Source organism: Erinaceus europaeus, chromosome X (genome assembly GCF_950295315.1).
Source record: "Erinaceus europaeus chromosome X, mEriEur2.1, whole genome shotgun sequence".
Taxonomy (NCBI): Eukaryota; Metazoa; Chordata; class Mammalia; order Eulipotyphla; family Erinaceidae; genus Erinaceus; species Erinaceus europaeus.
In genome coordinates, this window is record NC_080185.1 from 42099438 (window position 1) to 42107369 (window position 7932).

Genomic DNA, 7932 nt, shown 5'->3' on the forward strand with positions numbered 1-7932 from the left:
TGGGGAAAGCTTCATGAGTGGTGAAGCAGGGCTGCAGGTGTCTCTCTGTCTCTCTCCCTCTCTATCTCCCCTCCCTTCCCAATTTCTTTCTGTCTCTATCCAATAATAAGTAAATAAATAAAACAAAAAAAATTTTAAAGAGGGCAGCAAAAGGCCTCCTCAGGATTGGCAGAGAATTCTGAGCCCCAAGATCAGAAGGAATTTTATGGTAGCTCCTTAGCCAAATCAGGGAGCCTAGAGAGAAGGGAGAAGGGAGAATGTGGGAATGGGAAAGGGAGAGGGGTTGATAGAATTCATGGGACTGAGTAAACATTTCTCTGAAAATGTCCAGAATATGACAGATGTGAGGAAATAAGTTTCTAACAGGTCAGTCAGGAGGCCTGTGGTGATGGAAATGATTTGATATTTATTTATGTAAAGGGGAAGAGCAGGCAGTGGCACACATGGTTGAGTGCACATGTTACAATGCTCAAGGACCTAGGTTCAAGCCCCTAGTCTCCACCTGCAGGGGGAAAGCTTCATGAGTGGTGAAGCAGTGCTTCAGGCATCTCTCTTCCTCTTTATCTCTCCTTTCTCTCTCAATTTCTGACTCTCTATCCAATAAATAAATAACGATGATAAGAGAGAGAGAGAGAGAGAGTCAGAGAGAGAAAGAGAGAGAACAGCAGTGAAGTGGGGGAGGGGCAGGCAGACTTGAACCTGGGTCACACACATAGCAAAACAGCACACTAACCAAGTGAGCTATTTTGTGGGTGGGCAGTGGATTTGGCTGCTGCTTCATGACAGGTACATTCATGGTCAATGAATTGTGCCTCCAGTTTAACTCCAACACACCAGTTAAGGCAGATCGGATCACGCTGAACATGGCTATGACAGGAAGGTGGGTACAAAATCAACTTTAAAAAAATCTCCTTGGGCTGGGGAGATAGCATAATGGTTCTGCAAAGAGACTCTCATGCTTTAGGCTCCAAAGTTCCAGGTTCAATCCCCCACACTACCATAAGACAGAGCTGAGCAATGCTCTGTTAAAATAAATAAACAAATAAATATTTAAAAGAAGCATCCTAAATCTCCTTTCTCATGGCCTGGAAGGTGGTATAGTGGCTGAGGCATTGAGCTCTCAAAACACAAGATTCCCAGATTGAATCTCTGGCATTACATGTGCCAGAATGATGTCTGGTCCTCTCTATTGCTCGCTCGCTCTCTCTCTCTCTCTCTCTCCCTCCCTCCCTCCCTCTCCCTTTCTCTCTCTCTCTCTCTCTTTCTCTCTCCCTCCTCCTTCCCTTCCCCCTCTCTCTCATGAATAAATAAAGTGTAAATAAGTCTTTAAAATTCTGGGGGCGGGCAGGCAGTGTTACACCTGGTTAAGCACACACATTACAGTGCACAAGAACCCAGGTTCAAGCCTCTGATCCCCATCTGCAGGGGAAAAGCTCACAAGTAGTGAAGCAGGGCTGCAAGTATCTCTCTGCCTCTCTCCCTTTTTAAAAGTTTTTTTAAAAAAATTTATTTATTTATTATATTTATTTATTTATTTTCCCTTTTGTTGCCCTTGTTCTTTTTTTATTGTTGTTGCAGTTATTATTGTTGTTATTGATGCTGTCATTGTTGGATAGGACAGAGAGAAATGGAGAGGGGAGGGGAAGACAGAGAGGGGGAGAGAAAGATAGACACCTGCAGACCTGCTTCACTGCTTGTGAAGCGACTCCCATGCATGTGGGGATCTTAGTACCACGTTGAAAAATAACAATTGTGTACACCTATGTTCATAGCAGCACGATTCATAATAGCCAAAACCTGGAAGGAACCCAGGTGCCCAACAACAGATGAGTGGCTGGGAAAGCTGTGGTCTATATACACAATGGAATACTATGCAGCATGATAAAGCTTCTACATAACCACTATGTTGTCTCCCCAGCCCACAAAAAGACTTCAAGTCTGAGGTACAAATAGTTCCAGGTTTAATCCCCAGCACCACCATAAACCAGAGTTGAGTAGTGAATAGATGTATAAAAATAGTAATAAATAAAACTCCTTTTGATTTCTCTGCTAGGAAGGTATCCTCTACTGACACACACACACACACACACACACACACACATACACACACACACACACACACACACACACGAAGCCAACAAAAGGAAAAAAAAATCTACAAAAGCAAGTGCATTCCCTTCCTTCTGTTGCTTTAACAAATCACCACAAGTTGTTGGTCAAGTTGAGTGTAAGGACCGGCGCAAGGATCCCGGTTCGAGCTCCCGGCTCCCCACCTGCAGGAGAGTCGCTTCACAAGCAGTGAAGCAGGTCTGCAGGTGTCTGTCTTTCTCTCCCCTCCTCTGTCTTCCCTCCTCTCTTCATTTCTCTCTGTCCTACCCAACAATGATGACATCAACAACAACAACAATAATAACTACAACAATAAAACAACAAGGGGAGCACATAATCTTTATGCAAAGAGACTCTCGTGTCTGAGACTCCAAAGTCTCAGGTTCAATCCCCTGCACCACAAGAAACCAGAGCTGAGCAGCTCTCTGGTAATAATGATAAATAATAATAATAATAATAACAATAATAATAATAAATTAGGTCTTTCTCTGATTAGGCCAGGCCCACCCTTGCTGATCTCCAGGGAGTTTGAGTAACTGTAAGAAGGTGTGTGCACATCAGCACACATTGGTCTTGAGGTAGAGAAAGTGGTATCTGAGAATTCTACCTGGCTCCCACCCCCACCAGCAACAGCAAGAGACATAACAGAGACACATGTGTTCACAAGCTCCAAGAGACAGCACAGCATGATTCAGGCTTCTTTAAAAAATATATATTTGTATATTTTTTTCCAATTTTTTTTTACCAGAGCACTGCTCAGCTCTGGCTTATGGTGGTGCAGGGGATTGAACCTGGGACTCTGGAGCCTCAGGCATGAGTGTCTCTTTGCATAACCATTATGCTATCTACCCCTGCCCCCCCAATATATATATATATATTTAATTATTCTTGGGTAGACACAGAGAGAAATTGAGAGGGGAAGGGGAGATAGAGAGGGAGAGAGGGAGAGAGACAGAGAGACACCTGTAGCGGTGGTCCACTATTCCTGAAGGTGGGGATCAGGAGCTTGAACTTGGATGCTTGTGCACTAGACTGTGAGCACTTAACCAGGTGCACCACCACCTGGCCCCACGGCAGGATTTTTGGAGGAGGTTAATTTCTATTTTAAGAGTTTAATTACTAAGGCTGGGAGACAGCATAATGGTTCTGCAAAAAAAAACTCATGCCTGAGAGGCTGAGGTCCCAGGTTCAATCCCCAGCACCACCATAAACCAGAGCTGAGTAGTGCTCTGGTATCTCTGTGTGTCTTTCTCTCTGTATCTCTCATTAAAATAAATAAATATTTATTTATTTATAAACTGGGGCCGGGTGGTGGTGCAGTTAGCTGGGTGCACGTGTTACAATGCACAAGGACCCAGGTTCAAGCCATCAGTTCCCACCTGTAGGGGAAAGCTTTGCAAGTGTCTCTCCCACTCTGTCTCACTCCTCTCTCAATTTGTCTGTCTCTATACTATAAATAAAGATAATAATAAAAATACTTTAAAATAAATAAAAATCATTTATTAATGATTGAAATGAGAAGGAAGCAGAGCATTACTCTGGCACATGAGATGCTAAGGGTCAGACTAGGGACCTCATGCTTGAGAGCCCAATGCCTTAGGGGTGGGGGGTCATGCGGTGGCACACCAAACACTAAGCACAATGACCCGCTCAAGGTCCCCCCACCTTCAGGGGGTAAGCTTCATAAGCAGTGAAGCAGGTCTGCAGGTGTCCTTTTTCTCTCCCCCTCCTTTCTCAATTTCTCTCTGTCCTATCCAATAAAAATCTAGGAGCAGTGGATTTGTATTGCTGGTACTGAGCCCCAGAGATAACCCTGCAGGTGAGATAGATAGATAGATAGATAGATAGATAGACAGGCAGAGGGAGAGAGAGACCAATGCCTTATCCACTGTGGCACCTCCTAGGCCTCGGGAGTAAGTCAATCCCCTCCCCCTCTCTCCCTCTTCCCCCTTCTGCTCCCCTCCCCTGTTTCTGTCAGAGCACTGCTCAGCTCTGGCTCTTGATGGTGCTTGCTGGGGGATTGAATCTAGGACCTCAGAGCCTCAGGCCTGAAGGTCTTTTTGCAGAACCATTATGTTGCCTCCCCAGCCTTGGGGTCAATTTCAATTGTATTGAAAAAGCAATGAAAGCAGGGCATTAAGGAAAAGTACTCAAGCGGTTTCCACAGGTGCAAACTATCAAGTACCAAGCTTTAGCCTGAGTTCTGAGGACAGTGGGCGGCTTTGCACAGCTAATGGCTACTGAATAAGAGCTCAGGCTGTTAAAGCTAGGGTAATGGGGCCAGGCAGTGTGGGGCACCTGGTTAAGTGCTCAAGAACCCAGGTTCAAGCCCCTGGTCCCCACCTGCAGAGGGGAAAATATCTCACAAGTGGTGAAGCAGTACCACAGGTGTCTCTCTGTCTGTCTCTCTCCCTCTCTATCGCCCCTCCCCTCTCAATTTCTGTCTTTATCCAATAAATAAATAAATGATTAAAAATATATCAATAGGGAGCCGGGTAGTAGTGCAGTGGGTTAAGCACACATGGCACGAAGTGCAAGGACTGGCGTAACAATTCCGGTTCGAGCCCCCGACTCCCCACCTGCACAGAGTTTGCTTCACAGGCGGTGAAGCAGGTCTGCAGGTGTCTATCTTTCTCTCCCCCTCTGTTTTCCCCTCCCCTCTCCATTTCTCTCTGTTCTATCCAACAACGACAGCAATAACAACAACAGTGATAAACAAGGGCAACAAAAGGGAAAAAGTAAAATAAATATATCCAGACAATAACTTGGATCCACCTGCATATCAGATTTCAGGCTCAAGGGGAAAAAAAAAAGCTAGTATCGCTGTTACAGAGCAAAATTCAACCACCATCCACTGCAAGGAATCAAAAGATGTTTATTTATGAGTTGCAATCTGGGCCGAGTGGTGACTGATGTTAGTCTACCAAGCTCGACCCTGAACAAGGCTCAAACCACACAAGTTATAGGATTCTAGAGTACATTTTGGGTGGGGAATATGCAAAACTAGAATTCTATCACACACTCAATAGCATTTTACAGAAAACGCAGGATCCAATCATTTCAGACATTGCAATACCCTAAGCAGCCTATAAGAATTGTCTAATTTCAAGCCTTTATGCAAAATAGGGTCACCACATTTTTTCTTTGTCAGCTAAGACCACCAGGCTATCAGCTCCCTCGACCTTGAGCAAGTGGTTGGGTTTCAAGGACTTGGTTAGGCTAGCTATTCTCTTTAAGACAAACAATAGGTGGCTTACATCTTGGTGTGTTGGTTTTCTCTAGCCCCCCTTTTTTACAGGAATTTTCCACTGCAGGCAGAAAAGCAACTATACTTACAACTCATGCTTAAAATTTTACTTAAAGCAATTCTAAAGTTACTGCTTCTAACAATATTAGCCAAATATTCCTAGGAGGCTGGAGAGAGACAAGAACCACAAAGAAGGGATTCAAGCCCCTGCCCCCACCTGTAGGGGGAAAGCTTCACAAGTGGTGAAGCAGTGCTGCAGATGTTTATCTGTCTCTCTCCTCTATCTCCCCCTTCCTCTCAATTTCTGGCTATTTCTATCCAATAAATAAATAAAAGATAATAAAAAAAGAAAGATCAATGTAGGGTTGAAGAGACAGCATAATGGTCCTGAAAAATAACTGAAATGCCTGAGGCTCCAAAGTCCCAGGTTCAGTCCCCAGCATCACCATAAGCCACAGCTCAGTATTGTTCTGGTAAAAATATCAAATTATGTAGTCTGGGAGGTGGCGCAGTGATAAAGCATTGGACTTTCAAGCGTAAGGTCCCAAGTTCAATCCCCAGCAGCACATGTGCCAGAATGATGTCTGGTTCTTTCTCTCTCCTTCTATCTTTCTCATAAATAAATAAAATCTTTTTAAAAAATCAAATTAAAAAAAATGAAATGAAAACAGCTATCTGAAAAACCCTGTGCACACCAACGCAGTTTGTAATAGCCCAAACTTGGAAGCAACCCAGATGTCCAACAACAGATGAATGGCTAAGGAATTTGTGATATAAATACACAACAGAGGAGTTTGCAGCTGTTAAAATGATGAGGTCATCTCTTTGCTATATCATGACCAGAACTCAAAGGCATCATGTTGAATGAGACAAGCGAGAAAGAGAAAGGCCAATATGGAATGATCTTACGTACAGGTGGAACTTGAGAACAAAGAACAGTTGGGGAAAATATAAGGTGAAACTTAAGATGAGGGGGTGGTGGCATATTACCTCAAAGCAAAGGATTCTGGGGAAGGAGGGAAAGGGACAGGATGAAGGGACATTGGGGCTCTGATGTGTCTTCTTGACACCTAGCAAAGGGAGATGAGAGGTTGTGCCTATGCGTTAAAGTATATACTGTAAACCAGGGGCTGGGCAGTAGCGCAGCGGGTTAAGCACACATGGAACCAAGCATAAGGACCAGAGTAAGGATCCAGGTTTGAGCACCCGGCTCCCCACCTGCAGGGGGGTTGCTTTGCAAGCGGTGAAACAGGTCTGCAGGTGTCTCTCTTTCTCTCCTCTCTGTCTTCCCCTCCTCTCTCAATTTCTCTCTGTCCTATCCAACAACAACACTTACAACAACAATAACAACCACAAGAAGGGCAACAAAATGGGAAAAATAGCAGTGGATTTGGAGTGTTGGCATGGAGCCCCAGCAATAACCCTGGAGGAAAAACAAAACAAAACAAAACAAAACAAAACAAAACAAAACAAAACAAAACAAAACAAAACGGAGCCGGGTGGTGGTGCACCAAGTTGAATGCACATGTTACAATGTGCAAGGACCTAGGTTCAAGCCCCCAGTCCCCATGTGCAGGGGGGAAAGCTTCACGAGTGGCAAAGCAGTGTTGCAGGTGTCTCTCTGTCTTTCACCCTCTCTTAACTCCCCATTCCCTCTGGATTTCTGACTATGTCTATCAAATAAATAAATAAAGATAATTAAAAAATTAAAAAAAGCTGTACGCCATTAACCCACCTCCAATAAAATTTTAAAAAGGCTTGTGGTATAAAAATTTGTGTTAAAATAAAATAAAATAAAAAATGGGGGGTCAGTCGGTAGTGCAGCGGGTTAAGCGCACAGGGGACAAAGTGCAAGGACCTGAGTAAGGATCCCGGTTCGAGCCCCCGGCTCCCCACCTGCAGGGGGTTCGCTTCACAGCGGTGAAGCAGGTCTGCAGGTGTCTGTCTTTCTCTCCCCCTCTCTGTTTTCTCCTCCTCTCTCCATTTCTCTCTGTCTTATCCAATAACAATGACATCAATAACAGCAATAATAATAACCACAACAATGATAAAACAACAAGGGCAACAAAAGGGAAAAAATAGCTGCCAGGAGCAGTGGATTCGTGGTGCAGGCACAGAGCCCCAGCAATAAGCCTGGAGGCAAAATAAATAAATAAAATAAAATAAAATAAAATAAAAAGTATTTAAAAAAGACAAAAATAACTATTGGTGTAGATGTGAAGCAACCAGAACCCCCACACTCACACCATATATTGCTGATGAGAATGTAAAATAAGAAAGGCTCTCTAGAAAATGCTCTGATAAGTTCCTCAAAAGGAGGGGGCCGGGTGGTGTTGGCACATTGAGTTAAGCACCCATAGTATGAAGCACAAGGACATGCTCAAATATTCCAGTTCTAGCCCCTAGCTCCCCACCTGCTGGGGTGTCACTTCGAAAGCTGTGAAGCAGATCTCCAAGTCTTTCTCTCTCCCTCTCTATCTTCCCTTCTCTCAGTTTGTCTCTGTCCTATCCAAGAGGAAAAAAAGGGAAAAAGAAAGCCACAGGAACAGTGTATTCATAATGCAGGCACGGAGCCC